This window comes from Calidris pugnax, unplaced genomic scaffold (assembly GCF_001431845.1).
Source record: "Calidris pugnax isolate Ruff unplaced genomic scaffold, ASM143184v1 scaffold70, whole genome shotgun sequence".
In the NCBI taxonomy this organism is placed as follows: Eukaryota; Metazoa; Chordata; class Aves; order Charadriiformes; family Scolopacidae; genus Calidris; species Calidris pugnax.
In genome coordinates this window covers 13,848,231-13,866,945 of record NW_015090862.1, presented here as the reverse complement: position 1 = coordinate 13,866,945, position 18,715 = coordinate 13,848,231, and the positions used below count along the sequence as shown (strand labels likewise).

General features: G+C 45.8%; 1 protein-coding gene across 2 annotated transcripts in view; it reads right to left on the bottom strand.

The window, feature by feature from the left end:
• The window catches only part of SV2B (synaptic vesicle glycoprotein 2B), a 67,725-nt gene that overhangs the window by 43,098 nt on the left and 5,912 nt on the right, over positions 1–18,715 (bottom strand). The window contains exon 2 of one of the 2 annotated variants that reach the window (XM_014944747.1): positions 18,460–18,632. The exons of the other annotated variant lie outside the window; for it this stretch is intronic. The gene's annotated coding sequence lies outside the window, so the exon portion shown is untranslated. The remainder of the gene's footprint in view (positions 1–18,459; positions 18,633–18,715) is intronic. 2 annotated transcript variants of the gene reach the window in all.

The window sequence follows — 18,715 nt, the reverse complement described above, 5'->3', positions numbered from 1 at the left end:
ACAAAGTGATGTTTTCTTCTGTGAGAAGGCAATTTGCAAAGCCTGTCTTAGCTGGGAGACCGCACCTTGAGTATCTCAGATTCCCAGGTCTTTTAAGAACCTGCTCTTGAAACAATCATTTTTCAGATAATCATAAAAATAGATTTTATTATTTTTTTTCACTGACTAGATGTACAAACTAAAATTGCCTTAGGGCCTGGAATATGTTGGCACGGACTTAACAGTAACATAAGACCTCACATATAGCAACACTAAATTTATACTCATGTTTTATACCCATATGGAGACTTTCAACTCAAAAGAGCCCCTGGCATTTTTTTGTGCACTATACAGCAGAAGAGGAGTATGGCTAATTTGAGCACATGTCGTGGGCCCCCTAACATTATGGAAAGGTGGATTTTGGCAGTGGTTTTTCCCAAGCATCCCATGTTCCTTTCTTGTTCCTACAGAAATCTTTAGGATAGCTCTTTGCAAGTGCAGCTCATTTATGCAGAGACTTGAGCTTGGGTTGTATCCTGACAGCCCAAAGGCATCTGGTTCTCAGCTGTCCCATGGATCATCTACTGTCTCACAGTCTTCTGAAATGGAGTTCATGCCTATATTTAATTGTAGAGGAAGAGGAGGATGGGAGGAAAACACTGAAACAAGGAGCAGATACTGCAGGAGCTGAATAAAGAGATAAAGCATGAGATGGCAAAGGAAGAAGGACAAGCCAGGGGGTGGGAGGGTGAAGGTCAGAAAGGAAGGGAGAGGAGAAGGCATAGCAGTAGCTGGAGTACCCAGTCTTGGGAACTAATGTTGCCTTGAGCCAGTGAAAGGGAAGAAATAAAAAAAAAAAAAAAAAAAAGTCAATTAGTCATACCACTTCATAGCAGTGAGAAGGCTATGCATTTGCCTCAAATTTTTGCCAAACAGCCTAATAAATTCCTGTGTTCAGGTTCGACGTTAATGATGAAAAAGCTTCATCTCCCGAAATTAATAGCTACAATACATCATCAGGCTATAACAGCGTAGCTCATGTGTACGCAGAGAGAAAATCCTCAAAATCACCTGTCGAGGCAGAAGAAGGATTTAGCTATTATTTATTGCTTAATGTGACTCATGCCTGTGGGTAGGGGCGCGACAGCACAAATGGGAGTTAGAGTCAAATTGCCGTCAGCGTAATTTATGCCAGGAGAGTTGAATTCAGGCTGCTTCTGCTTATGTTTTACCTGTAGTTCTTCTGTAAAATATGAAAAGGGTAAGAAAGCAGTTTGAAAAATACATGCCTGTGCCACCATTTGTCAGGACTCAGGTCGGGTTAGAGGAAAAATAGCTTAATGTCTTGGGCAGCAGCAAGAACTCCGTACAGTTTTCTGTAATGTCACAAGTGGCTCGATTAACCTTAGAGAAGACATTTAGTTACTCTTAGGCTTGGTTCCTTGTCTGCAAAATAGCTATAATAACCTATTTTCTCTGCCTGTCAGAGGTTGTGCAGGGAAAATGCATACATAACTGAAAAGTGAATCTTGTAACCACTGATGGAGAGCTCAAAAGTTCAGCTTACTGGGCTTCAAATTCTTCTTGCCAAAACTATTGTGATCTTGAGATTATTCTTACAAGGACAGTGTCTTCTGTGAATGACCCCCAATGTGTTGCTTCTGACTGGAATCCATACTTCCAGACTGTCCTTCTGTTCCCCTTATTTCAGCTGTACCCAAAGAAGACATGCTGAAGACAATATTATTCATCAGATTCCCTAAAAATGGAAAGGCAATGAACAGAGATCCTGAAACTCTGGAGTCCCTATGCAAAGGAGCTACCCTGGCAGCTGGGGAGGGCAAGGAGTCCATGACCTGGGGATTGGTCCTCATCATCCCTCGTCTAAGCATGCCTCCTCCTGAGGATTCTGAAATGAAAGGAATCTCTCTACTTCCTCACAAATCCCAGTGTCTTTGACCAGCTCGAGCTTGACGAGGGGCTATGCAGGAGAAATTCCAGCTGCAACCTCCCTGAAAGTGGCTTTAATAGAGAAAGGTGGTTTTAAGCAAGATTTAAGCATCGAGGAACTCAGCATCTTCCTCCCTGCTGGGAGCCAGGAACATACTGTATCCCACTGTTGCTGTCACCGTGTGCCCTGGTGCATGTCACCAACAGACAGGGCTCGAGGCCTGTGCCTCTCCGGTGGCTGTCTGCTCCCACACAGTTGGCCGGCCTCCACCTCTCCTTCGGCTGCTCGCAAAAATGTTATTTGGCACCGGGACACCCTCTCCCCTTCATGCTTCTCTAAACCTCAGCTGGAGCACAGCTCTTCTTGTCAGCAGGCGTATTGTGGTGGGCAGCTGCACTTGGCCCCTTCTGAGGATTTCATCTGTCAGCGTGTTATTATCCAGCTTCCAGTCCATGTCTTGACGCACTGAGATCAGGCCTCACCAGGCTCCTCAGGGCCGTTTTGACTGCCCATCCTTTTGACTGTCGTTTTGACAGTCTTGAGATTTAGGAGAGCTGGCCATGCTCTGTGTGCCGCAGAGCCAGGCACAACAGGCCTCAAAGAGCATGGAAAGCTACTTTTGAAAGTGTGCTAGGGATTGCTTGCCAGAGTGGGGTCTTCGGGTACATCTATTGCCAACCCTCCCCGCAGCGGTGTCCCTCTGCCTGGTTTCTGATGAGCAGATGAGTGGGATCAGAGAGCACGGGCTTTCCTCTAGCTCCTGCTTTCCCCAGTACTCATAACGGGGAACTCCTGAATTTGGCAGAGTCTGCAGCCCAGTGCAGCCTGAAATATGTTGATCACACTTACTCCTACTGTTGATACTACTCACACCCCACCTAGCTTTAGAGATCACGTCCTTCACCACTGAGCAGAGCTCTATTTTCATTCCTCCCTTCAGCCCCGAGTCAGTTGGCAATGCTCCTTCAAGATGCCTTCCAGGGACTGGGTGAAGCCGCCTGCTGGCAGATGGCACTGGTGGCCCGGTGGCTGCCAGATCAGCACACACGCAAGACCCTGCTGGGTGGAAAGGAAGGCATGATGAGGCAGCAGGCTTGGTAAGGGGTCTCCACGCAGCATCTGCCTGCCTTACCCATTGTGCGGGCTCTGGTTCCAAGCCCACTCTGGAATATGAAAACTATTTCTTGTAATAGGAAAGAAAAGGGAAAAATTTAGTCTCTTTGTCCTAAAAATGTAAATGAGATGGACTCACTTGCAGTCTCATAATAGGAGGCAAAGGGACATTCAGGAAATTTGAAAGGCAAGAGACTGAAATCCAGCACAAGGAAATCCCTATCTACACACTAAACTGTGGGGCTCCTGGGAATATAAGGCAAGGCCTTGGCAGCATTGGAAGTGGGGACTAGAGTATTTAAGGAAAAGGAGAACACTACTTTCATTTGAGTTTCTACAACCTTTTCCTCCTGGGGAGAAGTAAGTTCTTCTTTGAGACATGAGGCAAACATCAAGAGAACTTCACTCTGCTGTACCCTATTCTGTAACTGTCCTCTGAGGAGTTTCCTTGATGTATTTGCTGGTGCCCACTGTCAGAGAGGGGATCCCAGGATAGAGGGTTCCCTGGGCTGTTGATCCTGGGTAGCAGTAACAGGAAGGATGAAATGGCTTTCCTTTGATCAGCTACATTAGGACTATTCACTCAGAAATGGCACCAGAAAACAGCGTTATCACAGCAAATGGCTTCTGCTCCTGAGGGGGAAGAGAAAAGTACAGTCTATCACATCCGGAGTAAACCTGACATAAAATAAATTCAAGACTTTTGCTAGAAGCAGGAATCCTGGATGATATACAGGAGAAGGCAGGCAAGAAATGGAGTGTGAGAGCAGGTGTCCTCCAGATGATGAGCCTGGAGGGATTAGCTGGCAAATTTCAAGGGGATAACGAATACTTCAAGGCAGATCATGCTAGTGCCTCTTCAGGGGAAAGAGGATACAATATCCCAGGTGAAGAAAGTGGCAAGAAGGAGATGATGATCAAAAGTTATTTATCAAAGTGTAACATCAGACTTACTTGAAGGGGAGCCAGGGAATGGCCTGCAGACAGCAGGTGGATATTAAGCCTTTCATCTAACCCAGACTGAGTAGGAAAAAAAAGACTAATTTCTGGTGGCACTTCAGTGACAAATGTAAAATCTGCTGATGGTTGCAAAATCTCTCTGTTTACCCAGGAATAAGCAGCCAGAGCACTGAAGCCCACAGTGCCAGGCCTGCGGTAACAGATACTGCTACCTGCAAGATAAGCAGAAGGGGCAAGAGCTGACCAGTTCCCCTCTTGCTTGGGAATGGGATTGAGTGCTTCCTACATCCCAAATATATTATGAGATGCAGAGGCAGACAGTGTATCTCAGCTGGACCAGGGCAGAAAAAAAGGCTGTTGCTTGGGAACACTGGTATGCTCGTGCTGTAGAGGAGGTTGGTTTTCAGGCCTGTAAAATTGGTACTTTGCCTGAAAATTAAATTTACTCATCAGCTTTCTCCTGTGAGGCGCAAATATGAGGAACCCAGGTAATGAATATGGAATGAGGACAACTCCAAAACTCTGCAGTACCCACGTGCATGAGAACCACAAAGGGACCTAGCCATGGGCACAGAGCTGTGAGCAAAAGGCATTGACGTGCCTGTTGGGTTTTGCTCAGTGCTGGAAGAGGCCCAAGCGCCGCTCGCCTCTACTCAACACTAAATGGGTCTGCTGCTGTGATTGGGATGAGATGGGTTTTAAAACTGGCCTGTGAAAAGATCTTTTATTTCCAAATAGAACACATTTCTCGCTTCCCTGTAGAGAAGCGGAGCGTTGGACATGCCTTGGATAGTAGAGGCTTCCATAGTTACTATTAAACCATGACTGGGGCTGGGTCCTGCCCAGGCCTCCACGCTTTGCTGTGCTGGTGCCCAGACTTCCTCTGGGGCTGGCCCATGGCCCTTAGTGGAGGCACTCATGGGCCACATGCCACAGCTGCCCCAACACGACACATGGGCATTCACAGCTCACTGCTTTCCATTGCCGTGCACTGCTGGGCAAGTCTGTTCACCACCACATGGGATCCAGATACAATATTTTTTTCTGCAGGGCTAGAGAGCAAAAAACCAGGCCAACCCACACTACACCTCCAAACTAACCCGAGCCAGATAGAACATCCTCCAGGTGAGGCATTTGGCCCATCATGGTTTATTGGGTTTTAGTAAGGCCATACCTCTTGTAAAAGTTGGTGTCTAAAAGCAGTGTCTAAAAATTTCTCTACAGAATGCAGGCGACAGCTTTACCTGCTTCCTAAGTGTCACCTGCCGAGCTGCCATCATCAGGGCTCGCCTCACGAGTCTAGTGGAGATCCAGGCTCTTCAGAAAGTCTCTGTTCAACACCAGCTGTGACTGAATTTGGGGTACCAGAGTTTGATGCGGGGTTGAGAGAACTGCAAACATTTCTTCTTTGCACATAACATACCTTGAACTTTTACCGTGAGATGAGCAGGATTTTCTCTGGGAAATAACTCCACCTGATCTCTTAGAAATTAATCTCCTCACTTGTTGGAAACTGAGAAAATGTTTCTCTCTGGGGGTCCCCAATCTGCTGCTGTGTGTTTGACTTCCAAAGTCTGGGGGAACTCCCCTGTGCTCAGATATGGGTGGCCAGCACAAGTGTGCTGCTCAGTACAGTGGATTGCAAAACATCGTTGGCCTTCTTGAACCCAAAGTCATCTCTGATATTTGCCCACTCTAATCCCAAGGTTATATCAGTGCTGTTCCTCCAGATCAACAGCCACTTCTACCCAGCTCACTCAGGGTACCCACCTCTCCCTGAGAGCCAGTCTGAGGTCACACAGCCCCCAGTATGGGCAGGGAATTTTTGCCTGACATTTCTTTCTGCTTCTCCCATCTCCTCCTTTGCAGGAGGGAAGCTCTGCCCGTGGCCTCTGCAGCAAGGGGTTCCCCTGCAGCATGACATCATGCAGAGAGCTCCCTTGGCTCATGGACAGCACTGATTTCTTCTGGTAGAGTAACCCTGGCTGCCAAGTGAAGGCAAAACTGCTGATCCTTCTGTACAGCACCCTCAGCACCTGCCCCCAGCCACAGATCAGATCTTTCTCAGAGTCATTTTAACTCAAACCTGACAAATCGCCTGCTGCGCTGCTACAGATGGCTGAGGCACCACTGACTTTCTCTGCTGGAAGGTGGTGAAGCTTTCCTGTCCTTCCTGACTCCTCTCCAGCTCTGTCATTCCCTATGCTTTATTTTTTTTAACACATTCAATACATTTTGCAGGAACTTACTAGCCACATCAGCTCATGCTGCTGGTCTATTCATCTTTGAGCTCTGGGATGTTGATGAGCCGTACTTAACACTTCAAAGGATGCGAAAAATCATCTATGCTTTACTTGCTGGATGAGATTGTGTGAGACGGAGCATCCAAGTCAGCCCCCTGAGCTGATCGACTCTGAGAAGGGTAAGATCAGAGGATATTTAATTAGGTTCCTAATTACAGCGGTTATTAGCTGTCATAAAATCACCTGGGTTTGGATCCCAGAGCAATGTGCACTGTAGATTTCAGAGATATGCATTGCATAGATAAACATGATTATTTCTTTGGCTTGATCCCAACTGGAAGAATAGCGAGCTGCACTATCAATGACTGAAGATTTAACTCTGATGTGTCATTTGTTATTTCCACAACAAAAGCAATATAAAGAAACCACATACTGTTTCAAATACCAGTCAAGACCCACAATATTTCAATCCTAAAGTAAATTCAAACCAAGAAAACAAGGGGAGCACCACTGGAAAGCCCACATATTACTTGAAAAAATACAACGTTACCTCTATATTCTGCATCCTTTCTAAAAATACAGCTCTGCTGATAGGAACAGACATTGTTTCTTCCACATGATTCTGACTAAGAGAGCCCAGCAAACAAGAAATCTACTACAAACTAGTGGAATAACCTTCAATATTAAAGAAATCACTCTGAAGGAGAAAGGGTCAAAAAAGAGATGCTAATAAACGTTTTCTTTGTATCAGTCAATATTTTTCTTCAAGATTCGGCAGATTTTCCCCAAGGATTCAGAATTCTGCAGTGGGTTCAGTCATTTTCAGTGAAAATGGACAAAAGGAAACATTTGCTTCTCAAACATTTCTAATTTGTCCAGAATAGATGATTTTTCTTTTGAGAATAAGATATTTGGATGAACATTCTTTGACCAGAGGGAAGGATTATGTTCTCCAAAGAGAGATGGGAAGCTTCTCTTTTACATTAACCTGTTGGCTTCATTAGATAGTGTAAATGGACTGTCCATAGTGTCCAGCTGGACCCAGCTGTGCTGAGAGCAGTGGAAGAGAAAATGGGGGGAAAAAACCCTCCTGATTTAACAGGAATGCAAGAACAAGGACAGCGTGAATTGGGCAGAAAGACATTTCAGCTGGGAATAAAAACAGAGTTTCTAAGGAATCAGTGAGTCAAAAAAACTTCTAAAAACGGAACTATCTATGTTTGCACAAGTATACAGGAGAGAGAGCTGGAGCCCTGCGTTCCTAGTGATGTATTCCCAGTTGTACCTGAGGAGAGATCAGTTTGGCCAGGTCCTGAAAGCCTGAAATTCATACTGATGAATTTGGTTTAGCCAAAGCTTCCTGGTAGCAACATTTCTGGGACTGAAGGACAGGATCTCAAGGGGGAGGACAGAAACCTTATCACTGGGGTTGCTGAAAATCAAACTGCTGGGAAGTGTCCTATAAGAGTGAGCCCTGCAATGACTGTACAGCTGGGCCAGAAGATCTAAGAGACCTTGCTTTAACCCTTCTATGAATTAAAGATGGAAAAGACACCAGAGCATGGCAGGAGGGGGTTAGTACCCTTTGTTATTGGCTACCAACTTGCATAGGGTGTGAGGAGCAGCTTGCTTTCTATGTCAGCCCAATGGCAGGTAGATGGAGCACCAGCTGGTGGCTACTGCAAGTGCCTGATTGCAGGCAGGCTCGGAAAGAGCATCCAAAATGGCACCCAGCATTCAGGGGATAAGGCCAAGTCTGCCAGGGAAGGTAAATCCAAGGAGCTTCACCCGTTTGTGCGTTTTTCTTGAGTCATTGTTGCTTTTGCAGTTGAGGAGCCCGTGACTGCAGGCAGAGCAGAGTGCGGCAAGCCTCGGGGAGTGTCGAGACTCATGAAATATAGATAGGAGCCAGGCAGGCTCCTAGAACTGGGTAAATACATGCACAGTAATTGGCTCCGTCTTCAAGCAAGAAATGTTTTGCATAAGGATGCAGAAAGGGCTTGTTCAGTAAACTTTGGTATGCACATTTGACTTGGCAATTGCTGGAAAAAAAGAAAAACCTCCTCCGTGCCCAATAACTGAGCAGTAACGGAACAAGCAACTCCATTTTACTTCCTTCCTCCCTTTTCACTCCACCTTTTTTCCATCACCCACTGGGAAGGCTCTTGTCTCCGATGTCCTTTAGAAAGAGCAGCTGATGAAAGCAGACACAGCACAGACGCAATATCCTGATCCAAGCTATTTACAGGCTCCATAACACCCCCAAAGAAAACATCTGTCTACCTGGAACTGGCAGGAGAAAAAGAGTTGCGGATGCACACATCTTAGCATGGAGACAAGCCAATGGCTAAGTAGTTACTATTGTAATGAACGTTTGCTAACGGCTCTTTTCCAGCTGCAAGGACTGGCATGCTCACTGGGATGCTCTGAGTGCCTGCAAACCTGTATGGTTGCTCCCTGTGAAATTACTAAATCATAGAATGTTTAGAGTTGAAGAGGCCTTCAAAGATCATCTAGTCCAATCCCTGTGCCATGGGCTGGGACATCTTTCACTAGATCAAGTTTTGAACATCTTATCTGTCCTTTGCACGTGAGCTGGATCCTGAGAGATCTCTTTCTTTACACACTTTAACCATGCATGGTTGGTCAGAATAAGTCTCTGCTTCTGCAATCACATTAAATGAATTATTTCTAGACAACTCTCAGGAGCCTCTCATGCTTAACCTGATCTCCTTCCCTTGGAGCGAGCAAGATTCCCTGTCCGTGGGAAGATGAAATCTGAATGACCACTCTGGAAAGGGCACAGCCATCCAGACACAAGCAAACAGGGATGGAAGGATGCAAAATGAAGCCACGCAGGAAGAATTTGCACCAAAGTTTCACACAGACTGAATCTCCTGATGGAATCTCACAGTGGAAACAGCCACAGCATCTCCTGCTTAAACACTCCTTTTGAAGCAGATGTTGAAAATTATTTTTGCTGACGGTGGGGATGAAATTCACCCCAAACCCTCCCAGCTCCAAGCTGCATTTGTGGACAAATTAACCATACTGTTTTGCCAGCATCCTAGCTTCGACCACTAATTAACTCAGCAGTTGCTGCCAGAGTTAATCAGGGAAGTAACTCCATTATCTGCTGTACCCCCACGGGGCTGGGATCCACCAGCTGCCACCGCACAACCCCTGCTGCAAAGGCAAGGCACGGAGCTGCTCGTTTTGCTGCTGTTGAAAGGCCACTGAAGCACCCACCGGCTCCCTCATGGCGAGGTTGATGTGTGTGGGTGGATGGCCCCAAGCTCTGCACCATCACTCCCGTAGCCACCCCTCCACGATAGCCTTTCTCCACCCACTTTAAACTGAAAGAAAGGAGGGATGAAAGCGAGGAAGAAGCTGAACCACAGCTAGACTTACTAATTGGAAGCAGACAAGGGTTGTCTCTTGTATTTCAGGTGTCACAGCCTCCTCCGTGGGAGCTCAAGAGCTTCTTTTGGTGAGAGCAGTAGGTTATACACAGAAGGGCTCAGCATCTGCCCTGAGCCCCCAGGCTGCTGCCTTCATACAGCATCACAAGGGGAAAAATCCTCTCATTCAGCTAGTCCTGGCCAAGGAAGATGCACAGGAGATCAGGAACCCCCGGGAAATGTCTGTTCTGAGCTGAACTGTTTGCTTTATTGCAACTTTTGGGGGTTGGCAGACCCTGCGTTATTTCCCACTTTAGGGGAAACCCCTATAGCACCAATGTAATAGACTGCTTTTTCTTCCTTACATGTCGCACACTTCTGCTGAGCCACATGGTCTCAGAAGCTGTAAGCCTGCCAAAATCATAGTATTCTTTCATAACAGGTATGAGGAAAAAAACCATGACAATGGTTAATTAAATAATTACAATCAGGTCCTGCATTTTACAGTACGCTGTTTGGAGAGGGGAATTCTGGATGGTTCTTAATCAAATAGCTTATCTAAATCCAGTAGGAATAAAAATCTGTTTCAGAATTTGATTTTTAAATGTCAAAGGAAATATTTTGTTTTGGAAGGCTTCCAGATGGACTACTTCCCAGTGCCAAGACAACTTTTTTAGAACAATTAGGAAAAAATAATTGAAACCAAACAGCTACACTAGATGCTCTGAAAGAACAAAAAGGATGCCAACATGATATCAAGTGACTTTCACCACGAACACACATCCCATTCTAAAAACACCCATTTTAATTTCAAGTATGTTATGGATCAGAACCCCAGGGTTGTAGATTAAAGCAGATTTGCTCAGCTGAGAATCCATCCATCAGCCCTCTTGTGATTATGTTCTTCTAATCAAGTACAATTAACATTGTCACGTAACACTGTTAAAAAACACTTAGGAACTGATCAATGGCTACTATAAGCTGAACTGATTAACATAAATTTTCAATTTCAAAATGTTTAATTAGCTCTAAAGAATAACGAAAATGTGAACAGCAAATTTTGCTGCAGACGTACCACCTCAGTCTGAATAAAAAAGATAAATATGATCATTTATTCCCGACCATTGAAAAAATTAGCTGTTAAATTCCTTGTTGAGTTTAGAAAATACTGTCCAATTCACTTAGACTGCAAATAAACAAAGCTTTGCTTGTATGTTTACTCACAGATGTTTCTACAGGACTCCTCTACCATCTGGAAATATCAAGTGAAATTATGGCAGATTTGACTAAATTTATAGATGAAAACAACCAGAAACCAATTTTCAGTGATGATTATATATTAAAACAAATGCAGTGCAACGTAAGAACTAAATTCCCCTTGCAGGAAGGATGGAAACGCTGCTTTTCCATTCTCCGCCTGAACCTCTCCGTGACCCAGTGGGACCAGCATTTGCCCAGCTTGCCCTTTTCCCCCAGGCTGGAGGCCTCTCTGCCTTCTGGGTGACCTGGTACTTTGATGGCAGGCTCCATAGAGCTCTTCTGTTGTTTGCAAGCAGAAAGATCAACCCTTTTCCTTTTGTCCTCCATCCACTTTTGGCCCCTGCCCATAATCCCACCTCTCCTCCTGCCTCTGCCCGATCCCATAACCCACCACAAACTCCTTCTCCCTCCCCGTTCTCTGCCTGCATCTCCATCCATCATTGTCTCCATCACTGTGGGAGGTGAACCTGGAGCAAGGCTGCTGTGTGAACACGCAAACCTCAGGTGGAAGCTCCCACCACAACCAGCCTTTGAGGACCCACAGCAGCCTCTGAATGCCACAGGGTCTCTCTGACAGCTCAGCCTGACCCCTATGTGTGATACCCCCCTCCCTGAGCTCCCCCACACCTTGGCTCCAAAAAAGAGTGACCCAAACCCATGTCCTAACACTGCCTTTACGTTACAACCCACAAAGCTATTTTTGGTCTGTTTACGGACAGCCATATTTAAACAGGGCCTAATTGCGCCGGCACAAGCTTGTCCTCACATAACTTCATTTTCATCCAGACAGAAGCTTTCAAGCAACGGCAAGCAAACCCTTTCAATATTTAATCAGCTGCGTGGCCTGAAACAGCAGGGACTGGCAGCAGCTGCCTGGCACAGAGTAGATGAAGGGGGACAAGCCCTCCTGTCCTCACCAAGCCCCTCTCCAGCCTGGGCTCTCACCCCCTTCACACACTTGCTTTGGTAGAAAGCCAAAGGGGAGCCCCGTTTCAGCCTACAGCTTTAGCCCCTTTCAAATAGCATGGCTTTGAAGCACCTTATTCTTCATTCCTCCCTTCCAGCTTCTCAGCTGCCTTCCAGGTGTAAATCTTACTTTCCTTCCTTCTGGTGGCTGGGAAATCGCTGTACTCAGCGCCCTGTGATTGTAAGTCAGCAGGACTTGAGCTCTCTCCCGCTTCTTTCTGGTTTTAAAGCAGGCAAGGTGTAAATCTTGGCCACAGACAAGGTTTTGCAGAACTTGCTCTGTGGGGGGGCAAATTTAGGCTTTTCCTAGTCTTTCCTTGGTGCCTGTCATGTGTGTGGTAGGGCGATTAGAAGGGTTGAAAGGACATCATCCCTCAGCAGGTTGGCTCTGCAGCACTCAATGCAGACTCTGCTTTTAGCCCCCCGTACTAAAGAAGTCTTGCTTTAAAATAAAGCCATAAGAAGGAGACCATGAAGCGTCCTGCTTTAGTCAGTGGTCATGGTTGGCTTTTCAAAAACATAGGTGTCAAAATACCAAATGCCTTCTGCTCAGAAGCCATCCAGGAGTGTTTCCTCCCAGAAGCCCCGAGTCCTGCACCTTCCCCGGCCCTTTTCTGGTCCCCCCCAGCAAGGTTCTGGCTTCTCCCTTCCCTGCTGCTGGATACCCTGGGCTGGAGGTGCTCGTGCTGCCTGGCACCCATGGGCACACAGGCAGCATCTTGGATGATTTGCGGTGTCTGAGCTCTTAAGAACAAAGGAGCCCTATCTTCCTAGCATTATAAAATAGATACTAATAACCAACCCTAAACACCCTTATCTAAAAGAAGAAGAAAAAAAAGCAGCGCCAAAAGCATATTCAATTAGTGATAAATAATAGATACAAGATTAATTAAAATTACTCTGCTCTGAATTCTCATCCTCTAGCTCGGAGAACGCGAAAGGCATTCGCCACATTCCCAAGGGTCACCAGAGTCCCCGTAAGGCTAATGAACGGCAGTGATGATGGCAGGATTCGTCATGAATGCCCCCGCCCCACTGGAAATGGGCTCCATGCTCCTTCCATGCTGGTCACAACCAGCCCTGGCTCACCAGGGAGGTTCAGCCTCCACCAAACCCAGCAACTTTGGGTCTGTATTGTGAGCAAGAAGACTCCTCATCTCCTTCTAAATGCCAGGAAAGCTTGACTAATTGCCAACAGCGGCTACACATCAGGAAAAGAAACCACTGGGGTTTCTCAATCTGGGTCTGTGTATAAATCATTTAACATCTCCTCTACACACGCTCATAATTAATGAAAACTAGATCCCTGCAATGAGACAGTCCTGCTAAAACATCTGTGAATTTGGGCTGCGAGCGCTTGTGGTGTGGGGATGGATGCAGAAGGATAAATGTACCCCCCTCAAGAAGTGGCTAATCTCACTGGTGCCCACTGTGAGCTTCACTGGAAGTAGGTGAGAGGAATTTGGGTCAGATGTCCTCCCTTGCAGTGGGCTGAAAGCATTTGAGAACCAGAGCCAGATGTTGTAGGGCTTTGGTAAAAGCCCACACTTCTTGTGGCCCCGAGTAGCCATGAGCCCTGATCACCCCCTCTTCTCCTCCCTCCCATCTGTCCGGGCAGAGGGAGCCCTGGGACCTGCATACAGAGAGCAGAATGATCACTTTTTGTGTTTATCACAATATGAGGTGCCATATCCCTCGTAATAGACCATGTATCTCTTATTCTGGTATAAATCCTGAGGAATTTTGCTTATTTTACCGGATTTACATCCCTGAGACTAAAATCAGGATCCAGCCATCCAGGATAACTTGTAAATCTAAAAGAGCTTTTATCCATCACTTTAAGTTTCCAGTGCAATAGATCCTCTGTGCCAAGTACAGCCAGAAAAGTATTTATGCATACTTCCACTCCTGTCCCCCAAAGCTCACCAATCCCTCAATCATTATCATGGAGGGATACAATTCAATCTGTCTCTAACCTCATATTCTGGCTGTGCTAATCTCCTGTGGGAACGTGCCTTAGAGGAGGATGATATCTGCAAAACCAGATGTCACCGGGCTGGTTTGAGGGCCATCACTACTTGTGGGACTGCTACATAAATGAGGTTCCTCAAAGAAACCACCACCACCTCTATCAGGGTTTCCTCTGAGTGCCACGGCAGAAGAGAGACACCAGGAGCATCCCGCATGCCCAGGAAAGGCATGGGTATGAGGTCAGGAACCTGTAAGCTGCAATAATTAGAGCAGGTAAAGCTGGCAAATCTGCAGCAGTCTGTCCACCTGCCATAAAGGGCAAGAGAAATGTCCCATGGAGGAGGCAGTTTTTTCCCTGCTGCCTGGAGGGATCTGGTGGGAGCAGTTCCTGAGACCTGGCTGTGATCACTCATGGTCAGTCCTTGGAGCAGGAGGGGTGTAAAACACTCATACCACGTGCAGAAGGCTGGCTCCCATAGCTCCTTCCCTGCGGTTAAAAAATCTGCAGGGTTTTTGTTCACCCTTTCACATTTTACAAAATATCCCACAGGGACCATCCTCAGGACAGGACTGGGAAACTCCCTGTATTGCAATAACGCCCAGAGCCCTGCTGGGTGGAAATACCAGGGCTGCCTTTCCTGAAGACACCACTCTTCTCCCTTGCTGTTGGCTTGGGAGGATGGCAGGCCAGGGAGGCAGCTGTTCTGCTGGCAGCATGGTGGGAACCCGAGCTTGAACAAATCCATCCATCACCCAGTTGGGAGCGGATGAATTCCAGCTTCCGCCAAGCCCATCTCCCACAAGAGCTGCTGTGAATCACAGCAAAACACCAAGTTTAACTGGAAATACTGAATCATCGAGAACCAGCTGCTGCACAGTCCTGCAGCATCTCCTGTAGGAGCCTCCCCAGCATCAGGCCTGCTGCAGTCTTCACGTGAAAACACATGGTCTCTCTCTTAGGCAGGACAACAGCGACCACAAAGCAGGAGAAGGGAGAGGGCATCTCTCACATGGCTGTGTCTGTGCATAGGCCATCATGAGCAATTTCTTCAGTCAAAAGTACTGCTTACATACTGCTTTTCATTCCTTCCCAGCATCTCCACAGTGAATATAACATGTTCTGCTCTCCTGGCTGCTCTGTTCCACCTAAGAGACAGACGGCTGCTTACAGCTATGAGTGGGTGATCCCACTCATTATAATGATCCTTCTCATTATAGAAAATGAACACCAGGCATGAGCGACTGCCATATAAGCTGAGCTAAGCCAGGTCATGACACCTTAAATCTCTGGCACACCGTCTACAGGACCCTCATGGCTGTGGGGTGTGGGAACTATTCTGCTCATGTCTTCCCTCGAGAGCTGGGAGAAGAAACCACAACCGAGTACATCTCAGCATATCCAGCTTTCTCTTTTCTGGGGCATCTTACAATGTAACGTCAGTATCCATATCCATACACGGGTACAGACAGATTCAAGATGGTTGAACATAAGGAGGTACTGGTCTAGAAGCCATGTTGGCCACAGCAGTGCTGATTATTTGGAGATGGTAATTTAGATTATAGACCAGGACTGCCTCACATTTGAATGGTCAGGTACAGTCATCTTGGATCTGCACCTGGCTTCTATTAGCTAGTTCTGACATTGAATGGGTCTTTAGCTTGAAGAGATAGTCAACAGTCCTACTCACTGTCTCCATCTCACTCACAACTTTGTAGAGCTCTTTCACATCCCTCTACATCTATAATCATATCCCCAGGTTTGTTACACAAAGGTGAATAGAAAACATCTCTGAAAAACTATAGCCCCTCCACTTTAATGAGGGAGATTAGAATACGGTAAAGTATTCTCAAATTTCAGCCACCTCCAAGCAAGAAAAGCTTTAATTTCTGCTTCCTCCCTGGCATTAAGGCAGTCAAGAACATGTCCAGATGAATTATGTCACCTTAGACATGGAAGAGTCTATGGTGTCTAATCATAAAGATTCCCTAGGATAGTACTAGAAAAAGAGAAGATTTGTCCTCAAAGTGACCTGAACTTTCTGGCTTAATTCTCTTTCATAAGAGGTCCTTCTCCCTTTTTTAACCCAACTTTTTTTTTTAATTCAACACAGCCAAGGGAATCTGCAAGGCCACCTTGCTCCCCTCTTCCTTCTCTGCAAAACACGAGTGTGTTTCTTCTGACATAAACGTGATCACAAAGTCGTGACTGCACGGGAAGAACAAACAGGCTGAGCAGATGGGTTGTGCGGGAGGAGGCCCTCATTTAAAACGCAAATAGCTGGTGGTAATTTAGCAGATGTGGTAAGAAAAATCTGGAGAGACAAGCATGAGGTGACTGGATTCCAATTTCAATCAAATAATGTGGAAGTTTCCCTGGCAAGGAAAGGTTTCATCTTCCATCTCCTTGATTACCTTGTCTTGACACTGATGCCAAGAGTCTTCACCAGAATGATCTGGAGTATTCTTCATTTAGGATCTTTCATGACTCCCTGCCCTTACCAAATATTTGGGCTTTATTCACAAGTGAAATCCATCCTTTATAGCCCAAATGTCCATGAGAAAAGACTAGAATTCAATTAGCAGAACATGCATTAATTCTGTAGCCCATTCAATTCCATTTCCATCCAGAGTCAAAGACTTTAGAATCTGTCCTTCACCTCCCCAACATCAAATCAGCATCTCTCAGGAAATGTCTTTGAGATGTTATAAAAATCTGTACATCTAGCATATTGTAATATTTACTTGGCCCTAAAATTTCATCTTGGCAGATTTACCAAAATACCACAGATGAGTATAAGGATTTTCTCTTTATAAATAATACAAAGCCATTCATTTAACAGAGGAAATTAACCCTTTCAGGAAACACCGCAGCAGGGACCAGGAAAACACAACCACTGCTACTGCCCAATGTCTCAGACTGAATGTGGAGACAAGTCAAATGCACACAAGCCCAAAACCGACAGCAAAGATACTCTGACATCAACATTTCTGCAGGTTTTAGAAGATAATTCAACAAGAAAAAAAATCTGGTGCTGAGAAGTGTTTTTCCAGGAAACATGAAATGCAGGATTTTCAACCTTTTGAAATGAACCATGGTGTTTCAGTGAGAGGAAGCAAAAGCTGTTGCCTCTAAGAAGATTTCCCCACAAATAAAATCATCAACCCCTCCAAAGGCAACAAATGAGGAATTCCTGCACTCTCTCCTTCTTGCACAGTGCACTTCCCTGTGTTCACTTCACCCACTCTTCACCAGACACAGATTTGGTACAAAAGGTTGTCACCCAGAAACACAAGTGAAACAAAAATTCAAGCCAAAACTTAACACTTAGGAAAGGAGGATCTTTCTCTTTAGGTTTAATATAACTGGTGCTTGAAACTTCAAGGTTGCTCTAGAATTAGCACAATAACCAGAGTGCCCCACTCTAAGTGTCACGGTATCTAACATCAAAGTGTAGCAAATGCGTGAGTTTTTAGCAAGCGGAGGTTTCTGTATGAATACATCATGAGAGGAATATTTTTATAAACAAACCATCTCTGCGATATTCTCCAGGAGTAGTTTTTAACTCTGCCTGTTGTAAATAAATCCAGAAATAATTTGTTTTGGTATTCCCAAACCAAATGTTGCACCAGTTTTTTGGGTGGAACACAGGTCTGTCAAGAAGGTCATAGCTCTGTACCTGTCAGCAAAATTTCCAAAGCTTCACCACTGTATTTTTCCTTTGTTTTTAGTCAACAGAGGTATGTTATGTACAGACCTTTGCAGATTCAACACAGCCAGATTGCAAAGGCTGCTCTTAGGTTTATTATTCCCTGATCCTCTTTAAACAAGGGCCCTATATTCATCCCTGGTGTAAGAGCTCTGCTGTCACTCAACTTAGAATCAGGACGCCCATTTTGAGAGTCCTGTGAGATAAATCGACTTGCAAACCTCTCATTTAGAGCAAGCTAATGTCCAGGACATCAGATAGCTCACTGTCCAGCACTGTGTAGCCCAGCTAGACCCTCTTTCTTCCAAACATCTTTCTCTGCAAATCTCTATATATCAGCTATTTGCAGCACCTAGGGGACTGGTTTCAGGGAAAAATGCAGTTAGACTTCATTATCAAGATAGTTTATCAGCTAGAAAAGTTGACGGGTTTCATGCATCAACTTAGGAGCAAGAAGAATTGATGAATCACCTTCCAAAACTCCTGCAGTAAAGAGCAGAAAGCAGAAAAGGCAGCATTCAGGTAGCAGCTCAGCTAGAAGATATGGAGAACACCACTGGTACCTGGCCGTGAGCTCTGAGTGGGCCCCAGACCAAGGTGGAAATCACATAGAAAAAAATTATACAGAGTGGGCGATGAAACTGCATGCAAGTAAAAGCTGCTCCGACTGCCGGGGCACAAACATCGGCTGATCTGCTCGGCTCCCAGCCTCTTGCTAACAGTAATTAAATTGCTTTGATGAGCACTGACCCCTGGAAAAGCTTCAGTACAAACCGATCGGGCTTTATTGGGTTTTTTCTGTCTCTTTTTCAGCTCCTTTCCCTTTGCTTTTTACCCCGTTAAGCCTTATTACTTTTGCATCCGGACTGATTGTCCGGAATGGGACCAAAGAGAAAAGCATTGCTTACCAGAACTAGGAAATACTTCATCACAGCCTTTCACCAGCCATTTCCCCTCCTTCCAGCCCCCGGAGCTGCTCCTGAAAGGGTCTCCCCTTTCCGCTAGGATGTCACAAGCCGGAGATTAGAAGTAAATGCTCTGCAAGCCGAGCCGCTCATCCCGCTGCGACCGCATCCAGGTACTGAAGCACAAGCAATGGAAAAGTCCATCGGCCAGCAGAAAACACAGGCGCAAGCACAGGCTCCCCCCCTCATCCCCCCCCCC